General features: G+C 40.2%; 1 long non-coding RNA gene across 1 annotated transcript; it reads right to left on the minus strand.

The window, feature by feature from the left end:
• Positions 1-5,771: 5,771 nt before the first annotated feature.
• LOC107554796 (uncharacterized) lies at positions 5,772-22,242 on the minus strand. The gene is made up of 3 exons (XR_001605099.1): positions 22,142-22,242; positions 20,796-20,897; positions 5,772-5,844 (listed from the first exon to the last, which is right to left on the minus strand). It is a non-coding gene; the product is annotated as an uncharacterized lncRNA (long non-coding RNA).
• Between the last annotated feature and the right edge of the window lie 466 nt (positions 22,243-22,708).

The following is a 22,708-nucleotide window of genomic DNA, read 5'->3' on the forward strand; positions in this document are numbered from 1 at the left end:
GGTTTAGTTGTTGTGTTTCAGCGCGTTGTTATGGGAAGAGCGCATCCACAACAGGATCACACATTCTGACTATAGCATGCAATAACTGCGTCATTTGTCATTTCATATATAAGTTGTAATATTATGTTTATGTTGTATTAATATTAATCTCAGGATGCATTTCCTTGAGTTAAATAAGCTGCCAGCAAAACGCTTCAGTTTACCGTGTTCATTCAGCTCTTCAGCTTCAGCTTGAGCTGCAGCTCAATGGCTGCTATTTAAAACAGTGGTATTAATTTGTTACTTTTTCAAAATCATTGATATATTATTAATAACAACAACCACTTGTATTTTTCTCTTATTATTTTCATCAACAATATGGTTTAGTAATTAAAATCATTTAATTATTGTCCGTGCAGAGGCTATTCCGTTTTATTGATCTATGGCGCATTCATTTTGATTCTTTACACGTGTAATGATGTCCAGTGACTTGTTTGCATTATTTCTGCATTATTTTATTTATTTGTAAGACTTTTTTATGACTAAATTTGGTAATGGGAGAGTAAAAATATTTTTAAAACGTACACCGTTCAAACTAGGCTGCTTATGTTGAAGTGTTTGGGATGTGGCTTTTAATGATGAGACCTTTTTTGTAATCAGGCTCTCAAAAAGTATATAACAATTTGGATATAGATTTATCGGCCAACATATCGGTTATCGGCTTTCAAAAATAAAGAGTAATCGGTTATCGGTATCGGCCAAAATTTTCATATCGGTGCATCCCTAAAACAAACACACACAAATGTGTGTCTAGAGTAATGTGTGCTTATTAGTACGCTTGAACTGGATCATGGAAGCTCAGAAGAAAATAGAGTGGGATTAAATACATAAAGCATATTTGTGTTGTTTAACATTTAATTATTGCAGGCTTGCGTCATATTCTGAGTTGCATTTTTTTATTCATTTTGAGGAATACTGAATCTGTGTGTTTTTGTGAGTGAGATGAATTAATGCATATTCATATTTATTTTATAGCTACAGTAACATCTTCTGATTTCTCTCAGCATGGCGACAGGAGAGCTGACAATCAATACATTGGAAAAAAAAAGTAACTTGCATCACTTATTTGAAAAAGTAACTCAGATATTCTCTTGTAAATTAAAAAGTAATGCGTTACTTTACTAGTTACTTGAAAAAAGTAATCTGATTACGTAACTCGTGTTACTTGTAATGCGTTACCCCCAACACTGGTTAATAAATGGAAAGTGTTTCCAATATTTTTATACTTGCCAGTCACAAGACAAGGTGTAACTGTTTAACAACAATCTTTAGGAAAATGAATGGACAAATCACTACGAATATAAAGTGAATATTGTGATATACGGTCCAGTCCTTGTGATCTAGTCCCTAACCGCAGGTTATATATACAGTATGTAAACTCCACCATCACGTCGTTTAATCAGAGTGATTGTTCTCGCATTAACCAAGGACAAATTCAGCACGATGGTAATTTCCTCCTTAAATCAAGAGCATAAACAAACATTCCTGTTTCTTGAGATTTCAGCTCCTAATCACTGCGTGTCAAAGTGAAACAGTAAAGGTGTAAACTCACTCCTCCAGCTCTTCAGCGGCCGGCCGGCGTCCAGACCTGTGCAGGACATCACAAATCTACAATCAGCATCATGATCACAGCTCGTCTGCATGTCTACTGTAACGTGCTCTCTCATATAGAACACACTGCATAATATAACCAGCTGGAATAATTAATGCCTTTGATTTTAAAATAATCATTTTTACTCTTTAATGTGGTGAAAATCATTTGCACACTGTTTAAACAGAGAGGAACGTAGAAATAAAAATACATGAGGCCCTTTATTGCAGGTATACAGCATTAACCCTATAAGGCCTACTGTACTATATTTGATACACACATTTTTAAAGTCTTGAAATGATTAACATGATCAAACTTTACTGTTAAACCTGTTTCACACTCAATCTGCTCCAGGTCTTCTATCGTCTGATTGATAGTTTAGAGAGTTTTATCCAGTAAAAGCTCTTTTAGTGTAATTGTACAAGCGTCCAGCTTCAGCTGCTGCTTCTCGTGTCAAATCTTGACTGGTTTTGATCAAGTAAAGGTCAGAATAACTGCAGTAATATCTCCAGATGAACACTTACTGGACTGAAGCAGCAGCGTTTGTTTCCAGAAGCTTTACTTTCACTGTTCCTCAGCGGAGGAATGATCTTCACAAGCCTCCAGAACATCTCACATCTTCTGAGGAGCCTTTATTTCTTCAGCTCTCAGTCACTGCATTATATGTTTGGAGCATTTCACTCTCATCTCACTGAGACAGACTACTGAAGATATAGAGACGACTGATATTTAGATCACTTTATGTCAGTATCTGCTGCACTGTTATAAAGATCTCACTGATTTACATCACAAGCATCAGAATTTCATCATATAAATATCAGCATCTGCAGCAAATAGCTTCTTTTTTTTGAGTCTAAATAAAATGTATCAGTTTTTTCCTTCATATTCTCACTATATCAGACTATATGAGCCTTAAAAGCCTGAAGGATCAACAAAAAACACATATGCAAACATTTTGTTTTAGATGTTTACTCTAAAGGTTCAATAACATAGAATTATATTTTTCTTATGTCATATGTACAGGGTTAATGTGATATACAAGCTGGTTTTTGCTGGTGTTGAACGCCACCTAATGGATCCTGACAGCAATGTGCATCTCAAGTCTTTAACATAATCAAAGCATTCAAGTCAATATTTTATGCTAACCCTAAGATAATAAACAATTAAAAAATTGAATCTAGTTTTATAATGCATTGATATCATGAAGCTACTGTGTATTCAGAGATTGGACTGTGTTCATTATACTGCTTCCCAAAAGCATGGATACTGTGTCAAATGTGCTTTTGTAACCTTAGGAGCACTACAGGGTAATAAAGTAATGTGTAAAGAGTAACACAGATGCTGATAATCACAGATGTTAGCATGTCCGGCTCTTGACACGCGGCCGCTGTTTAAGACTCATTACAGCGCTCTCCATTAAGACCCGTGTAACGCAGCGCCATAAACACGGTAAAACTGTCTGGATAAAGTTGTTCAGGATAAAATATATTGTGACAACTTGGCTTCAAAGCTTCATCAATAAACTGACAGATCATTTAGTGTCAATTAGGAGTGATAGATCTGCAAATCCCGGGATTTCTGCTGTGGGATTAGCGGGAACAGAGCGCCGGTGATTGAGCACGAGGGGTGACATTGAGATGAAGAAAAAGTCCTTGTCTTCTTCAGAGGGGACGATTACTTTGTTTCAGAAGGAGAATCAATGCGTCGAGAAGCCCTTTAACACCTCCCAGCCGAGAGAATCAAGATAAGTTTGGCAGACGCGCAGAAGCGACACTTTGACCTTTCCTGAGAGACGTGTAGAGTTTGCTTCATTCCCCACTAACTGAGCCAACAGCCGTGTTCACATACTAACATTTCTCCGGTCGGTGTACAGTATGTTTACTGTGTACAGTATGCACATTTACTGTATGCATAAGACTGAGCTGCTGCATTTGCAAGGTCCATTTCCAGTGCAAAAAAAAAATCTTGTTTTATTTGACCAGTCGACACGTTTACACAAAACTGATTTAAAAATGCAAAATAACAATTTCTAAGTTGATAACGGGACAACCTTACATGCAGTGTGATGAGGTCATGTGATTAGTATACTCAGATTGTGGAAATGCTATTTGTGATGAACTTTGATTCTTCATGCATCTTTTAATTTACCGTTGTTGTTTTCGTGGTGGTTTTCATGTACAGTAAAAACTACCATATTAACATTGCATCAATTAATGACATACAAAGGTTTTTATTCACCATAAATTTAAAAAGATCAATCTGTAAACCAAACAATTTTTTTGTTTTTATTTTATTTCTTTATTTTAACCTTAAATTGACTAGCGTTCAAAAGTTTGGGGTCAAATTGTATTTATTTATTTATTTTACTGTTTATTTTTTATTAGTAGTATTTTTTCAGAAATGAATGCATGTATAATGTATAATGTTATAAACTATTTCAAATAAATCGATTCATTTTTGAATAAAATTTTGAATAAAATGACGGCTTCCACAAATTATACAACGGTTTTCAACATTGATAATAATCAGAAATGTTTCTCGAGCAGCAGATCAGCATATTATACTGATTTCTGAAGATCGTGTGACACTGAAGACTGGAGTAATGATGACTGCTTCTTTCTGTTTTGTTAAATAAATTTAGGGCTCTTCTTTCTACAGCTGATTCTGTGGTTTTCTCTGATAGGATTAACAGGACTTCTCAGTGTTACGGTAAACGCTGCTCGCCGCATGCACAGAAATTGTGTTCAGAATATATGAATGTTTGGCAGGCTTCAGGGCACACATACATTCAGAATTTGTAGCTGGATTGAATTAATTCAGAATGGTGAAAATATGTGCATATTTATCAAAAACTTCATATGGAAATATGGGTGTTTCTGTTTTCTTACATTAGTGTTTACAGGTGAATTACTGAAATAAACGCTGGCAGTAGGAGTGATCATAATAATTCTGGTCGGTCCAGTAAAACTCATTTAACAGGAAATGACACCATCATGTGGCGAGTGACCCTCATTGCAGCGGGGCCAGGGCTAATGGGATTCTAGGGGCCCACAACAAACCCTACAGCACTGATGCTGGATTCACTATAATTTGTTTTACATAATAATGAAAAAAAAAAAACATTACTCCAAAAATCCAAAAGCAGTTTACAAGCATTCGATTTAGTTATAACTGCAGTTTATGTAATTCATGCTGTTAAGTGAGATGAAAAAACTAAAATTAGATCAAATAGATGAGAGCGGAGATAAGAGGATATTAACACTGATGAAAAGAACTAAAGCAAAGAACGCACATTCGACAAAAATTAAGAAAAACATGATGAGAGAAATACTAAGAAATACTCAGCTTGGTAATACTACAACATTACTGGTGGATTGCAAACACAGCTCACACAATAATGTGTGCTGTCCAAAAGTTGGCTGATACATGCTTAAAAAAATATTATGAAATGTATAATAATTGATGGATTTCTCACTTAAAAATTCTGGACTGAAACACTGCTGTTTAATAAAGCTTTGTGAGTGAAGAAATTGTGTGGAATGTTCTCATCTTTGCATTTAATTGACTGTGCGTGAGGTGTGTTTGGTTTGTATGTGGGACAGAACAGTGTGGGCTTTTAGAAAGGCTGAACATTAAGAACATTTATGTATCCCAGAAAGACAGAGAGAGGGAGACGTCGACTCACTTGGCAGATCCGGTTCCTGTGCTCTCCTCCGCCCATCCTCCCTGCCGACGGGCCGGTTTCGGTGGAGGTCCCTGAGATCAAACACACATTCACAGATGTGTGTCTTCACAATATTCGCTGACAGGCAAACGTATTTCAGATATGACCAAAATCATAGTTTACTAATAAAGTGTCATGAAACAACAGCTTTAAGATCAACAAAAAACAGGTGTGTTATTATGAAATGTATAATAATTGATGGATTTCTCACTTAAAAATGCTGGACTGAAACACTGCTGTTTAATAAAGCTTTGTGAGTGAAGAAATTGTGTGGAATGTTCTCATCTTTGCATTTAATTGACTGTGCGTGAGGTGTTTGGTTTGTATGTGGGACAGAACAGTGTGGGCTTTTAGAAAGGCTGAACATTAAGAACATTTATGTATCCCAGAAAGACAGAGAGAGGGAGACGTCGACTCACTTGGCAGATCCGGTTCCTGTGCTCTCCTCCGCCCATCCTCCCTGCCGACGGGCCGGTTTCGGTGGAGGTCCCTGAGATCAAACACACATTCACAGATGTGTGTCTTCACAATATTCGCTGACAGGCAAACGTATTTCAGATATGACCAAAATCATAGTTTACTAATAAAGTGTCATGAAACAACAGCTTTAAGATCAACAAAAAACAGGTGTGTGCTTCCAATCAGATGTCTACTGATTTTTTATGATGACTATTTTCCATACGTTAAGCCAAAAGTACACTTCGGTTTTTATGCGTACGCGAGGGTCTGTGTGCAGTGCGTTTGATGCAGATTTCGCCACCAGAGTAGTATGCGCATACTGTACGCACACCACCTGATTTTTGCAATAGCCCAGGTCACACAGGCACATAGAATTTGTTTTGCACTAATTAGTTGTTCCACAAGGTGGCAACAGTGTCCCAGGCCGTTGTTTGACAGTAGAAAATGAAACTTAAGAAATGGAAGAACAAAAAAATACTGTAAAATAAATACTGGGACTTCAAACAACAGATGGCCGCATTGACAAGTGCTTGTGTCAGAGCTGCAATTTATTTTAAAAGAGTACAACAACATTTTTATCAGCCATAACTTCTTAAGAAAAATGGTGCAGACACTGGATAAAAATGAAACTTTCTAGAGCACGTGTCAACCACCTGTGTTCGCACATGATATCAGAGTATACTTGAAAGGCTACCTGTTCAGTATGCATAATAAATAACAACAACAAAAACCATCTTGGTTACGTACATAACCCTCATTCCCTGATGGAGGGAATGGAGACGCTATGTCATGACGACATAGGGGGTTTACTTGGGAGCCCCAATCCTCTCTGACTTTAAGAGAAAACGCAAATTAAATTTGGATTTTGCATACCTGAGCCCCTCCCCGTGCACACGGGTATAAATAGGCGACAGGTGCATCCACTCATTCAGGTGTTACGCTGAGGAGCCGAGAACGTGTCCCTGGCAACCGGTGATGGTTCAAGGTTGTGGCATGGGGACATAGTGTCTCGGTTACATATCGTCTCAGACATAATGGGTTATGTACTTAACCGAGATGTTCTCTATCTCTCGGTCACTACGAGTTATGTTGTGACGACATAGGGGGTGCATGGAAAGTGCCACAACCAGAACCCCGTCAAAACCCTGTAGCATTGCAAATGTTGACAAGCAGCCGCGTATCAGACAAAAGCTTCGCAAAGGTCATAACCTTCCCAATGCCCCAGTGCAAATTTGCAGACCTTGGAGCCCGAAGGGACCAAAAAGGTGAGTACATTGCTGTTGGAGATAGCCATGCTGATGTTCCTACAACAGAAAATCTTTTCTTAAGAGAAAAGATTTCGACCTTCGTGAAAGGTGCTTCATGCCTTTCCTGTTTATTGTTTACAGCTTGGCAGTAACGATGGGGAAACGAGCCTTCCAGAGTAGGGCGCTATGGAGGCCACATCCTACCCGTAGGGAGTTATCATGTGGAGACACTAATATGGACTGACCCAGGCCTAGGGCTGTACTACGTATGGTATGGGACTGAGACAGGTCCTACCTGAGAATAAGGAGGAACAACTGCCAGCAGAGTCTGACAGAATGGTCTGTCAAAGGGAAGACACGGGTTCACAGAGAGGGAAACCTTACCGTGGAAGAATACACATACGGGATCGCCCGAAGGGAATCAAGCCATATGGACACCTAGCCCAGGGGCTGACTGGAGACCCGGGCAAGCTAACACCGATACTGGGCCTGGCGTCAGACTGCTCCACCCAGTCTGACTGCTGGGGGTGCTGGAGGATACTCAACCAGGGTTCGCCATTCAGAAAACTCTACTGGAAGAGGAAGAAGTCGCTCGCATCCCCAGGTGAGGGGGAATGGCGCAGCAAGCATGACAACAGCCAGCTCTTCCAGGAACTTACCTGTTACCCAACACACGGGAAGAAACCGGCTCAACGCAGAGACTGTAAAATCTCTCAAAGGTGTTCGGTGTTGACAGTCCGCAGCTCTACAGATGTCTGCCAGAGAGGCGCCGTGCGCCAGCGCATAGGAGGAGGCTCACCCCCAGGGGGCACGGCTCACCTTGGGATTGGTACACCAAGGCGATGGCATCCACTATCCAGTGGGACAACCTCTGCTTGGAGAGAGCCTTCCCTTTCTGCTGACCTCCGTAACAGACAAAGAGCTGCTTAGAGCTTCTGAATCTCCGGGTGCGGTCCACGTATATGGGGTGGGAACCTTGGGCATGTATCCAGGCCGAGGTCTTAGGACAATGTGAGAGTAGGCCGGCCCGAACACAAGGCACTCTTCGCTCACCGAAAATGCTTGGAGGCCCCCAACCCTCTTGATGGAAGTGAGCGCGGTCAGGGGCGCTGTCTCAGGAATTTAAGGAATTTAAGCTCGAATGAATCCAGCAGCTCAAAAATTATTTAAACTTATTTAAAGAGGATTTAACCTCCTGGAACCCCTCAGGAACCTGACGATGAGATCGTTCTTTCCCAGGGACTGGCCGTCCACTGCATCGTGATGTGCTACGATAGCCACATACACTTTCAAGGTGGAGGGTGACAGCCTACGCTCCAATCTTTCTTGCAGGAAAGGAAGCACTACTTCAATCGTGCATCTTTGGGGGTCTTCTTGGCGAGAAGAACATCAGTTCACGAACAGACTACACTTCAGGGCCTAGGCTTGTCTAGTGGAAGGGGCTCTAGCCTGAGTGATGGGGTCTACCACCGCAGGTGGCAGATCACTTAAGTCTGCCGCATCCCATCCAGGAGCCACATGTGGAGGTCCCAGAGACCTGGACGCGGGTGCCATATGGTGTCGAGCCCCTGAGAAAGCAGGTCCTTCCTCAGAGGGATACGCCAGGGAGGGGCTGTCGCAAGGAACATGAGTTCCGAAAACCAGGTCCGGGTGGGCCAGTAAGGCGCAACCAGCAAGACCCATTTCTCGTCCTCCCTGACCTTGCACAGTGTTTGTGCGAGAAGGCTTGCTGGGGGAAACGCATACTTGCGTAGAGCCCGAGGCCAGCTGTGTGCCAGTGCATCCGTGCAGAGGGGGGCCTCTGTCAGGGAGTAATACAGCTGGCAGTGGGAGGAGTCGTGGGAAGCAAACAGGTCTACCTGGGCTTCCCCGAATCGACTCCAGATCAGCCGGATCGTCTTAGGATGGAGTCGCTATTCTTCAGTGAACGTGAGCTGTGGTGAGAGCGCGTCGGCTGCACGATTGAGCTCCCCTGGAATGTGGACGGCGCACAGCGACTCGAGCTGACTTCAGAGGAGGAGGTTGCGGACAAGTTGTGATATGCGACGTGATCGTAGACAACCCTGTGATGTACGAAACGGTCGCAGTGTTGACAGTGCGGACCAACACGTGCTTGTCAAGCAGCAACGTCCGGAACCGCCGCAAGGCTAGTAGCACTGCCAGCAACTCGAGGCAGTTCATGTGTCAAAGCAGTCAAGGCCCTGTTGTTCTAAGGGTACTCTGGTCTGTAGAAAGGCAAGGTCTACCCAGGGGCTGAATGAGCAGCAACACATCAGCATGATGGTGTACGGGCGCCCTCCACGACCTTTGTAAAGACACAGGGGGGACAGGGACAGCGCGAAGGGGAGGGCCCTGTACTGCTAAGCCCGACCCTTGAATGCAAACCATAAGGACGGCCCGCACCGAGGAAAAAATCGAGACCTAAATGTAAGCGTCCTTCAGGTCGACCGATTGGCCAAAGGCCACCACCTTTCTTGGGTACGATGAAGCAAGGGGTGTAAACCCCTGCCTCATCTTGGCTGGAGGGGCAGGCTCAGTTGCGTCCTTCGCCAGTAGGACGGCAATCTCCTCGCGCAGGACAGGGGCATCTCGAACTGCCACCGAAGTCTCTAGAGTGCTGCTGAACCTGGCGGATCGCTTAGCGAATTGAATCGCATAGCCGAGTCGAACTGCTTGAATGAGCCAGCGGGACGGGTTGCGCAGTGCAAGCCATACTTCCAAGCTCTGTGTGAGTGGCACCAAAGGGACAATCGACGCACCCGCGATGGTGCAGTGGTGGGAAGTCTTGCTGGATGACGCAGAAGGCATCGTGTCCTGGCTCATCACAGCAGGACTCCCTGTGTCCCCGGAGAGACGGGCCAGAGACACGTGGAGAGGCATTGCATCCCCGAGCCGCAATCTCTTGGCCGCTGGCGGTAGGGGGCGTTGTGGGCAAGAGTGAGGAGGCCGCGCATCGCTCACGGTCACCCCGAGCCGCAATCTCTTGGCCGCTGGCGGTTGGGGGCGTTGTGGGCAAGAGTGAGGTCGCACATTGCTCACTGTCAACCCACGAGCCTGGTAACCCGGAGGAAAGGGAACTGATCTACCTTGAAACTGTGGATACCGCTGGCTGGTGAACAAGCAGCGGAACAGATCCAGATCCAGTGGCTCCATACTCACCATGTCCTCTGGGAGAGCAGCTTACCATGTCCCCGGGTTGCCTGTGTTAGTGCCACTACTTTGTCTTTTTATAGTACTTGAGGCTGACTGGAACATGGGAGGCACCGCACTCCTGCGAGAAGCTCACTCTGGAAGACGCAGGAGGGCACCCACGGCAACGAGCAGAATGGGGCACGGCCCGCGACGGAATGATGACAGGTGGAGGATCACATCAGGGCAGGATGTGCTGGATGGCCTTGGTCTGCTTCTGTGCTGCTGAGGACTGCTGGGCACAGTCCTCGACAGCGTCACTGAACAGGCCAGCCTGAGAGACAGGAGCATCAAGAAAGCGTACTTTGTCGACGTCTCATCTCGACCAGGTTGAGCAAAAAATGGCGCTCTTGGACCACTAACGTGGACATCGCCTCCCCGAGGGACTGTGCTGTGGCTTTCATCGCCCAGGGGGCGAGGTCAGTCGCCAACAGTGTTGGGCAGTAACGCATTACTTAGTAACGCATTACTGTAATTTTATTACTTTTTTTAGTAATGGAGTAATTTTTTTCAAAATAGTAATTAGAGTATAGTTACAAGCCGAGGTCGCTATACGTTACTGCCGCGTTACATTGCTGACAGAATGCACTGTTTTGTAATCTAGAGATTGTAAAAAGGATGTAGCCTAGTACACGCACTGTCGAGTCAAGTGCCAGTGGATTTGAGACCTGCTCCTGCAAGACCCGACGCAACAGAGTGCGATGCGGGACAAGATGTGTGAATGTTGCTGCGGGCGGGTAGACGCTCGTGTGTGTGTGGGATGCGGGAGAATAAAATGATTCATGGGACTCCCGCAAATTAGAAATATCTAAACATAAAATATCTAAAACAAATAAATTGTTATTCATCTATTGCACAAAAGCAACATGAACTAATATAAAATGTAAATGATTAACAGGCTCAAGTGTATGCAGACTTTCTATTTAGGCTATAACACGTGTTTGCAAGGTATGCACAAGATGTGTGAATGTTGCTGCGGGCGGGTAGACGCTCGTGTGTGTGTGGGATGCGGGAGAATAAAATGATTCATGGGACTCCCGCAAATTAGAAATATCTAAACATAAAATATCTAAAACAAATAAATTGTTATTCATCTATTGCACAAAAGCAACATGAACTAATATAAAATGTAAATGATTAACAGGCTCAAGTGTATGCAGACTTTCTATTTAGGCTATAACACGTGTTTGCAAGGTATGCAAAATCCACTAGCCAAATTCCATTGGCGTTTTCTCTTAAAGTCAGAGAGGATTGGGGCTCCCAAGTAAACCCCCTATGCCGTTACGACATAACTCGTAGTGACCGACAGATAGGGAACTGAAGAATTCTTTGGGCTTTACATGTACTAATGTTGTAAATAATGTTCAGTTTCTTACACAGACCGATTGTTTAGCTTCATAAGACCTCAATATCGTCAGGAACAACAATATACGTTGCCTGCATGCTTTTGTTGACTCAAGTGCCGTTAGACAGTGACTTGCATTTTATTTACTACCAAGGACCACGGTTTCAGCTAAAAATCTTCTTGACTGTTCTACTGAAGTGAACTATGTATACATACATTTCCTCTAATCCTAAAACACAACACATTGCAATGCATAATTCGAAATACAGCTAAAACACCTATGAAAAATCAATATGAAAAAGTCCTTTTTAACAGTACATTGTGCCCTATTTTACATACTTTATTGCTTGTATTATCTTAATATCTTCTCACGTTTTAGTAGCATTTAGCAGATTAGAGCTGAGCTGGGCAATAATATAGTAACATTTTGAGAAGATAAATTTTGAACAATCAATTAGTTAAGATTTGCTATATAGTACATGCAAATATACTGTACGTATGTGGATAAGGTTATACATACATTGGACGTATATACCCAACTTTATATAAAAAGCTGTAATACAAAATAAATAATATGATTAATATAGATAATTTAGTTTTTTGTGACTAAATAAAATGAGTGTAGGACACTGGGAGAGCGCTGAAGGGGTCTGAGTGGTATGTAAGTGTGGGAACTGCTCTGGCCATACATGACCCAAAATAGCTTCACAGGGGAAAAAACCCACCCATCTCCCTCTCATTCTTTCATTCTGAAAATAGTCAATTGGGTTACGGCGGCAGTTCTGTGAGCTTTAAAATGATAGAATTCCTCGGGGCACAACAAGGGTGGGCAACCCATAAATGCACTTGAAAAAAAGATGCATTTCTCATTACCAAATTGGGTCTGCAAAATAAGCCAGTGGCTTGCAGGAATTCAGTTACTTTCAACATAAAAAAAACACAGCAGAGCAAATTAACTTCCGTTCCTGGGTTCCTTCAGCAGGGCCATTTGTAAATCCTAATGTCAGGGCTCAGAGACGGCTGCGGGGGGTTGGGATGCAGCGCATACTGCCTCAAATAAGATGCTACGAGTAAACAAGTTGTTTCGTGCAACTCATGGAACGCGGTTCACAGAGAGAACGAGGGAAGTGAATTATGACAGAAGAGTGTCTCATCATTTCACCTGAATAAAATCACATAAAAATACACGTTTTAGTAGCATTTAGCAGATTAGAGCTGAGCTGGGCAATAATATAGTAACATTTTGAGAAGATAAATTTTGAACAATCAAGTAGTTAAGATTTGCTATATAGTACATGCAAATATACTGTACGTATGTGGATAAGGTTATACATACATTGGACGTATATACCCAACTTTATATAAAAAGCTGTAATACAAAATAAATAATATGATTAATATAGATAATTTAGTTTTTTGTGACTAAATAAAATGAGTGTAGGACACTGGGAGAGCGCTGAAGGGGTCTGAGTGGTATGTAAGTGTGGGAACTGCTCTGGCCATACATGACCCAAAATAGCTTCACAGGGGAAAAAACCCACCCATCTCCCTCTCATTCTTTCATTCTGAAAATAGTCAATTGGGTTACGGCGGCAGTTCTGAGCTTTAAAATGATAGAATTCCTCGGGGCACAACAAGGGTGGGCAACCCATAAATGCACTTGAAAAAAAGATGCATTTCTCATTACCAAATTGGGTCTGCAAAATAAGCCAGAGGCTTGCAGGAATTCAGTTACTTTCAACATAAAAAAAACACAGCAGAGCAAATTAACTTCCGTTCCTGGGTTCCTTCAGCAGGGCCATTTGTAAATCCTAATGTCAGGGCTCAGAGACGGCTGCGGGGGGTTGGGATGCAGCGCATACTGCCTCAAATAAGATGCTACCAGTAAACAAGTTGTTTCGTGCAACTCATGGAACGCGGTTCACAGAGAGAACGAGGGAAGTGAATTATGACAGAAGAGTGTCTCATCATTTCACCTGAATAAAATCACATAAAAATCTTCCGTACTGAAGACAGTGCTGGGTAGATCACTTACAAAATGTAGTCCATTACTGATTACAGATTACATGATGAAAACTAGTCAATCCTCTACATTGTGAGTAAATCACTCGCATATGTGACTAAATCTTACTCTGGGCGACTAAATGATGTCTAATATTAGCCAATGGCTAATAAATTCTCAGATTTTACTCGCCCGTATGTGAGTTGGAGGCTAAGTATAAGTTTAGCTCAGATATATTTTCACTCGCCGAACACTCTCTGACTGAGTGCTTCAGCGTTTCACTCTCCGTCAAGCGATCTGTGCTGTTTTTCAGTTCAATGGATTTCAGTTTTTCAGTGAATGGATGTGCAACGCACCTGTATTTAACGTACCGTAAACTCTAGTGTGAAGTGCACGACTCGCCGTCGCTTTGTTTCACACACACGCAGAGAGAGAGAGAGAGAGAGAGAGAGAGAGAGAGAGAGGGAATTGACGCGCTACATGTAAATGATATTCTTTGCTGTATTTTGCTGTCAAATTAACGGAGTTCCTTTGGAATTCTTCAGCTTTAGAAGAACTGCTGCTTTCTCCGGTAGTGGGCGGAACTAATGCGCAAACGGCAATCTCATTGGTTGGCGCTCACCTATTATTGTCCCTGTTTTGATTTCAGCAAATCAGTTCGAGCAAACGCAAACAACCTGATTAATATTCATGAATCCAGCAGCTCATTAATCCTTAGTGCGTTTTATATTGTTCTTATTAGTAGAATTCGGATCATTATTATCTCATCAGTATTTTTTCCAATTTATTTTTACAGAAACACTGAATGACCAAAAAAGCACCAGCACCAGTCCTAAGTTCAGTTAAAATTACTAATATGCACTCATACATGGTCATCAAGTTTTAATTCTAATTACTAAAGTTTTATCATTAAATAATACTTGATTATCATAGTATAATGACTGACTGACTGATGTTAAGAGTGTACGTTCAGATATTTAAAAAACTGTGCCATTTTACAAACATATATATATATATATATATATATATTTATTTATTTATAGTGTTCAACGGAAAAAAAGTGTTTTTTTACCCAGTCATTTAGAAAATAACACATTTTAGAGCTGTAACGACAATACAGTAATACTGTGAAACCGTGATATTTTTGCTTAAGGTTATCATACCCTCAAAATCTCATACCAGCCCAGCCAATGGCAATCCAATTGCTAAGGTGTCCGTAGAGTGTTGTTAGTAATGTAATCTAGGTTACTCATTTTAGGTAATGTATTCTGATTACTTTTAGATTACTTTTCATAAAACTTGTTTTAAACTTACCATTTAATATACCATATTGACATAAAAAAAGCAAAGAGAAAGAAAATGTATGCAATTTAATGTAAGAACTACAGTGAGTTTGGGAGTTGTGTCAAGACATGACGTTTTGTGTTTTTGACATAATAGTCATACAAATAAGAATGCATATGCAATAAAGAAAGCCACAAAAATGACTGTCCACACCTTCTCGTCACTAATGTTTCACTTTGTCTTTAGTAAAACCTCACAGCTGTTTTTTAAAGGGGTCATATGATGTTGCTAAAAAGAACAGTATTTTGTGTATTTGGTGTAATGAAATTGGTTTTATACGGTTTAAGGTAAAAAAAAAAAACACATTATTTTCCACATACAGTACATTATTGTTTCTCCTCTATGCCCCGCCTTTCTGAAATGCATCGATTTTTACAAAGCTCATCGATGTGAAAAGTGGGAGGGTTAGAGTGAGCAGAGGCGCGGGCTTGAAAACGGCGCGGCCGGCGATTTCGACGAAGGAGCGTCCGGAAGGACATGTGACGACTCCGGGCTGGACTCCGCTTCTTCCACGGTGAAAGCCGATCCGGCGATCCACAGCGCAAAGTTGAAGTATTCCCTCAGGTCTGCCAAGCTCTCTCAGACTGACCAGCTGAAGTTCAGTATGATCTGAAATGTTTTCGTCTTTCGGCTTTTCAGCTTCCACTGATGTTTAAAGATCCCATGTGAATCTGTTATTATCCGTTATTATCCCATGGGTATCCATTATTACTAATACCATAAATGTCTGAATTTCCAATCTAAAACATTCGACTAATTGTAAGCTGATAATATTTTTACTGTTTAACAATTATAATTGTTGTTACAACACACACTCTCTAATCTTAAAATGTTCATGTTGAAGGTTCTTGGCGTGAGATGGTGTTTGATTTACTCATATTTCTGAGTTTCATAAATACATTTTTAAAAGTTTTAAAACAATGTTGGTATGTTTGATGATTTTTAGTTTTATTAATGTTAAATGAATTGAATTCATTGAATGTTTAATGCATATAAAATACACTTTTTTGCATTGACAAATTGTGGTGTGGTGCATTTCATCATATAGTGTGACACTATATCATTTGGTGTGACAATCAGAATTGTGGCAATAAAATACTTTTTTGTTATAAACCTTAAAAAAGTAAATGGAACAAAAAATAAATAGTATCAGCAAGATTCACAAGCATTTTATAACAGGGCTGATGAGAGATGTCTTACTCTGCATGATGATTTAGAAAAATAATACAAAATCTAATGGATCTGCACAAAATAATGTTAAATCTTAAGATAGTAATGATAAAGTTTTATGGTGAAGTTAGTTACTTAGGGAGAGTATATCCCAATTTCATTTTATATAGAATAACTTTTATGTCACACCATATAACAATTTTAGGCACAAATGCAATAAATTGGTAAATAAATCCAATTTCCAATACAAAATCTAAAAGACCACATATTTTTTGGGAAATTCAAGAGTCAGTACAACACAGCTCAATATTTTGTATGAAAAAAAAAACATTTTCAGGCTTATATGTCAACCACCCATTTAAGGATTGATATTGGTTCATAAAAATGAGAATCTATTAAAATCGAGAAATGTATTTCATTTGTTTGTTTTTTTTACCCAGCCCTAGCATGTTTTGTTGTTTTTAGTGGCCTCTGCTGACACTATGTATGAATAGTGTCAGCTATTGGGTTGTGCTCTGGCACGGCTCCAGCGCAGATTAATCTAATGTTTTGAGGAGGAGTATGTGTGGCAGTCAGTAGCCGCACCGGTGTGAATCCTATACTTAGTAATCACAGATTCTAGCCTACGTCTTGGAATATATGACCCAAATAAGCATTTTCACCGGATATTGTCATCTGAACAAGTAAGTAGCAAGTCTGCCACGTTTGTTCTGACCAACTGAGGAAAAAAGCATTAAAATAAATCGTGCTCCCAACGGTGATTAAATCTAACGATCGATTAGCTCATATCACATCAAACCTGGCAAATTATTATTATACTTTATTCTCAGATTATTCATGTTAACAACATCAGCATTGCGTGACTATGAGTAGTGTGTGTGTAGATTTCAATTTCTGCAGTCTAATCTCTAATTGTCATACTCTTTGAATTTCATACCAAAAAATTATTTTAACCCAAAAAGCAAACTATGCTCCCTTCGAACTGCTTGTCTTTAAAATACAAATCGTGTGTAATCCCAGGCTATCTGTAATAAGACGCACATTTAAAAATAATTTAATTTAATTCACATTTGTTTCATATAATCCTTTCTGAATTACAATCCGCCATCAAAATGATTTTTTGACATTTAATTATTCTAGCTGCTGTGAGAAAAGGCTATAAACGATCCGCCAGCTGCAGGATCCTCACATGTGATAGCCTAGCAGCCGGGACTACTTCTTTATGTTTACAGACGTGACGTAATGCTCATTTCCCCGTGTGTAATCCCAGGCTATCTGTAATAAGACGCACATTTTTAAATAATTTAATTTAATTCACATTTGTTTCATATAATCCTTTCTGAATTACAATCCGCCATCAAAATGATTTTTTGACATTTAATTATTCTAGCTGCTGTGAGAAAAGGCTATAAACGATCCGCCAGCTGCAGGATCCTCACATGTGATAGCCTAGCAGCCGGGACTACTTCTTTATGTTTACAGACGTGACGTAATGCTCATTTCCCGCGAAAACCTACCCGTACCACTCAAATTAGAAAACATTATTATAAGCTGACCGTTGTGAATCGGACTAAAGTAAGGCGATAGTTTTGAACACTGGCTGGTTATGTACTTGCTCAAATATTGATTTTGGATCATTTTAAACCAAAAAAAAGTTGCAGCTTTAATAAACAACAATAGCCATGATCAAAGTTGCTAGGCAATTCAGTCAAAAATACAAAGAAGGCACTCTGATATACAACATTAAAGTTAGGCTATGTAAAATACAACGTGATGAGATTTTGCTATTTGAAAACTCTTTGCTCTGGAACAAATCATAGATTAATGAGATCAAAGACTGGCCATTAGATTTACCCAAAACGAATTATATCTCATGTTAAACCACTATAGAGACATCAGATCCAGCAGTAAATTCCAGAAGATCTGGCCGAGGTGAGGCTGCTCTCAGCGGGTTCCTGAGCGCTAAACTGACGGTCTGGAGCTCACATCTCTGAAAACCTCGAAACTCATTTTCAAATAGACATTATCTATATTAATAAACCACATATCTTGGATTCAAGGACCAGAAAGAACTGTTGAGTATATGTTATTTAAATCAATTACTTAAAATCAATGATCGGTGATCAAAGAGTGAACAGTCCCAGTATTTAGCATGAGGCTCAATGTTTAGAACGTGAAGCATACATATTTAAAGAAGGAGCCAGGAAAACAGGCCTGTCACTCTTCATGCCAGAAAAATGTACTTCATGTAGATGTGAGGTCACAGGGGACTTGAGAATCCTGGTTTTACATCGGAAAACGCAGCCTAATTTGGAAAGTTTACAGAAAGAAAAAAAAAACATAGCTAGAATTCCGAGCATGTTCATGTACGGCTCTCAGCGCTCTTGGGGACAAACCAAAGATGGCATGCCACGGATGCCGATGCCCTGCAGTAACGCTGCAAGACCTCAGCAAATATGCCTCAAACAATCCTTAGTTAATGTGTACGGGAGAAAGTTCACTGAGTGAAAGCTCCTTCAAATAGCACACACCAGAATAAACCAGCGCTCACGACCTTAATACTGCCTTGAGAACAGACTTTTCACTGCACACACGCTTAATTAGCCATGTATTAAGACATTCAAAATTGACAATATATATATATGGAAAATTTGGCAAAAATATATCACAGGTTTTTTCAGGCACGCATTATGATATTTTTCAATGTTGGTTTTAAGGTTATTTTGCATGTTATTGAGCAGTACAACAAAACTGATTTCCCTATTTAAAAAAATACAGCCCTACATGGTAACAAAACATAAAAGAAAAAAGAATGACAGACCATTGTGTTCAATAAACTCATGTCATGATTCGCTTTTATACACTGATCTCACAATATGATACTCTCACAATACTCTAAACAAAAAAAGTTTAAAGGAGACATATTATGCCCCTTTTTACAATATATAATATAAGTCTCTGGTGTCCCCAGAGTGTGTCTGTGAAGTTTCAGCTCAAAATACTCCACAGATCATTTATTATATCATTTTGAAAATGCCTATTTTGAGTGGAAGCAGAAACACGCTGTTTTTCAGGCCAGTCTCTTTAAATGCAAATGAGCTGCTGCTCCCCGCCCCCTTTTCCAGAATAGAGCTGCGCCTTTACAGCTCGGACCTGCTAAAAACATCTGTTTTGGTTCTGATTATCATGTTTATCGTGCTGAAATCATGCGTTTGAAAGCATATGAGTTTAAACTTCTGATATATGGTTTTCTGAGCGCACACATCTGAAGCACACGCACAGAAAGCGGCTGTCTCAGCATGTAAGCACTAAACTAAAGTTCTCATTCACACATAAGTTTACATTAAAAACACACACGAGTTACAAAAACAGTGGGTTATGTCTGTGAAGGTAAACGGCTGGGAAATAAATCGCATGTTTATTTTAGATCTAAATAGTGTTCTGTGCTCAAACTTTCGTCATGGCATTAGTACCTGCTAAAAACATCTGTTTTGGTTCTGATTATCATGTTTATCGTGCTGAAATCATGCGTTTGAAAGCATATGAGTTTAAACTTCTGATATATGGTTTTCTGAGCGCACACATCTGAAGCACACGCACAGAAAGCGGCTGTCGCAGCATGTAAGCACTAAACTAAAGTTCACATTCACACACAAGTTTATGTTAAAAACACACGAGTTATAAAAACAGTGGGTTATGTCTGTGAAGGTAAACGGCTGGGAAATAAATCGCATGTTTATTTTAGATCTAAATAGTGTTCTGTGCTCAAACTTTCGTCATGGCATTAGTACACCGTAGTACACATAGTACAACTAGTACACCGTAGTCGCTTGCAAAAAACACAATGGCGGCGCCGTGGGTAGAAACTTACAGATTAAGGGGTGGTAATATTATAATGAGATCCCTTTGCAACGTCACCAAGTGAGCGAAATCAGACGCGCTCGTTTTCTCAGAAGCTTGCAGAAAAAGCCTTCCCAAAACAAAGTTACTGGGTTCATCTTTTTCATGTTTCCTTGATTAGTAGATGCACCGGAGACCTGATTATAGCCGATTTTCATGATATGTCACCTTTAAATGGTAAGGTTTTTTTTTTATATTGTCATTTGTAAGACATTTACCAAATGTTATCGTTCATTAACCAGAATAGAAATATTAATTATTCTGCTTAACTAAATAGCCAGAATAATGTTAGACACATATGCTTGCCCTCTATCCCTGACTACATACATTTAACTAGTTATAAATGTTATATTTTATTAAATAATGTATTTTATTAATAATTAATATGCATGGAAGCTCAAATGTGTGAGCTTCTGGATTTACCATATTCAACGTGCTCTTTGTGTTTGTGTGTCAATCAAGGTTTATATATGTGAATAAAAGCCTAAATTAAATGTCTAAACTTTAATTTTGGGGTGAACTATCTATGATACATATTGTTGCATTTTGTATTGCAAAATATTGGGACACAATATATAGTTAGTCTACATCCCTAATATTCATTCACGCATGGAGCACATTTATTATTATTTATTATAGACGTGTCTCATGTGATAATCTGCTAGATAAGCGACATTCACCACATTCATACCCAACTAAGGTCACCAGATTGTGTGAAGAAATACAGGGGTCCCCTTAAATGTTCTTCAGTTCAGATGCATACAATCAGTAAAATGAGGACTGACCTCTGCTGCGTTGCTGAGTGATGAAGATGATTTCCTCTGACGAGAGTCTTCAGCGCTCATCATCTCAGCGGCCTGACGAGCTCTTCTGCCTGATCTGGCAACCTAACCAACATCATCATCATAGTGAAAATCTAGCAACAACAAGCTGCTCATACGCCATCCCAGAATGAACACGAAAGAAATCAGAAATTACGTTTTGCTAAAAAAAAAATGAAGCTTGTTTTAGAACAATTACAAAATTTCACGAGCATTGAAGACATTCTCATGGTTGCATTACTGCAATGCAAAACAAGTATGATTTATTATTTTAAACGCAAAGTATTGATACATAATGGTAGTATTTGTTGTACTACCTTTATTTCTGATGTAAACATATTAATTTAACTACCAGATCCTCCTATTGGCAAAGAGCATGTCAGGAACCGCAGGCCAGTGGTTTGAGTCTTATCTCTCAGATAGGTCCGTCAAGGTATCTTGGAGAGCTGAGGTGTCCAAGTCACAACATCTAGCTACTGGGGTGCCTCAGGGCTCAGTTCTTGGACCACTTCTCTTCTCTGTCTACATGGCATCATTAGGTTCTGTCATTCAGAATCATGGCTTTTCATATCACTGCTATGCTGATGACACTCATCTCTACGCCTCAGTCCATCCTGATGATCTCTAGCACACTCTATTATAATTCTATTCATTAAAAAAACACCCCTTTTAGACTTGCACTCTATTTATTCACTAACTGCTTGTTTTCTTTATATATATATATATATATATATATATATATATAACACTTGCTTCTCTAACTTTTTTGTATTCTATCTGTTTACTTTTTATTTATTATATGATAAAAAAAAACTTGATATGTGTACTGTGTTAAGCTAACTGAGACTAGCACTTGCGTATCATTGCTCTTTTGTTGGTTTTGATTGCTTCTATTGTCCTCATTTGTAAGTCGCTTTGGATAAAAGCATCTGCTAAATGTCTGAATGTAAAAGAATATATTAATATGTAGTCTCGTGCCAGTGGATCTGAATGTGTATTAATGCGCGGTCCACAGACGCCATTGCTGTTGCTATGGCAACATGACGCGCCACCTCTGTTTACACGCGATAGAAGAGGACCAAAGCACACAGACAGCACGAGATCGAGTTATTTCTGTGTGTTATAGCTCAGGGATCTGTGGGGACTAGTTGATGCGGCAGGACACCAGATGTTTAGCCCACACACAACGCTCCTGAACTGAAAACTGTTCAATCGCAGCGCGAAACAAAAGCTGCTCCGTGTCTGCACACGTCTGACTGCTTACAGTGATGCACGAATCTCGAAAACAGTTTAATAGCTTTTCAACTCACATTTTTAGTAACTCCTCCGTCTGCCAGCTGAAGACTGTCGTCCATTTCTAGCGGAGCCGCGTCCCGGAAGTGACGTCACGCCGCCGCCGACCCGCGTCACCGCAAAGGCTAATTCCGTCAGTCGTACTAATTTATTTCTAACTCTAGAAACAAGAAATGTACAAAAACGTCTCTCATATTAAAAAATGTTATTTGTAAAATTTAATGTTTTACCCTCCGTAATGTATGTATTCCATCAGTCGTACCCAAATGTGCGATTTTCGCGCCAAAAAATTGTCAAAGCATGTTTTAAGAGAATAACAATAATCCAGAGTTTTACCTGATCTAATATATGTACATTGATGATTTTAGGTGACAGAAAACATGCACAGACACAATGGAGCGTATAAATGACGATTCTTAAGATACAAGCAGCCTTCCAGCAATTCTGCACATAAACAGCGCCTGTGTTGGAGAGAGATATGAAATATGGGTGATTTTAGGAATTTTGTCACCTATAGAATGATAAGAAATGATGCTCAAAATCATCTTGTTTGTGCCTCCTTTCTTTACATTTGCTTGGTGTTC

Source organism: Sinocyclocheilus grahami, unplaced genomic scaffold (genome assembly GCF_001515645.1).
Source record: "Sinocyclocheilus grahami isolate Dianchi unplaced genomic scaffold, SAMN03320097.WGS_v1.1 scaffold513.1, whole genome shotgun sequence".
In the NCBI taxonomy this organism is placed as follows: Eukaryota; Metazoa; Chordata; class Actinopteri; order Cypriniformes; family Cyprinidae; genus Sinocyclocheilus; species Sinocyclocheilus grahami.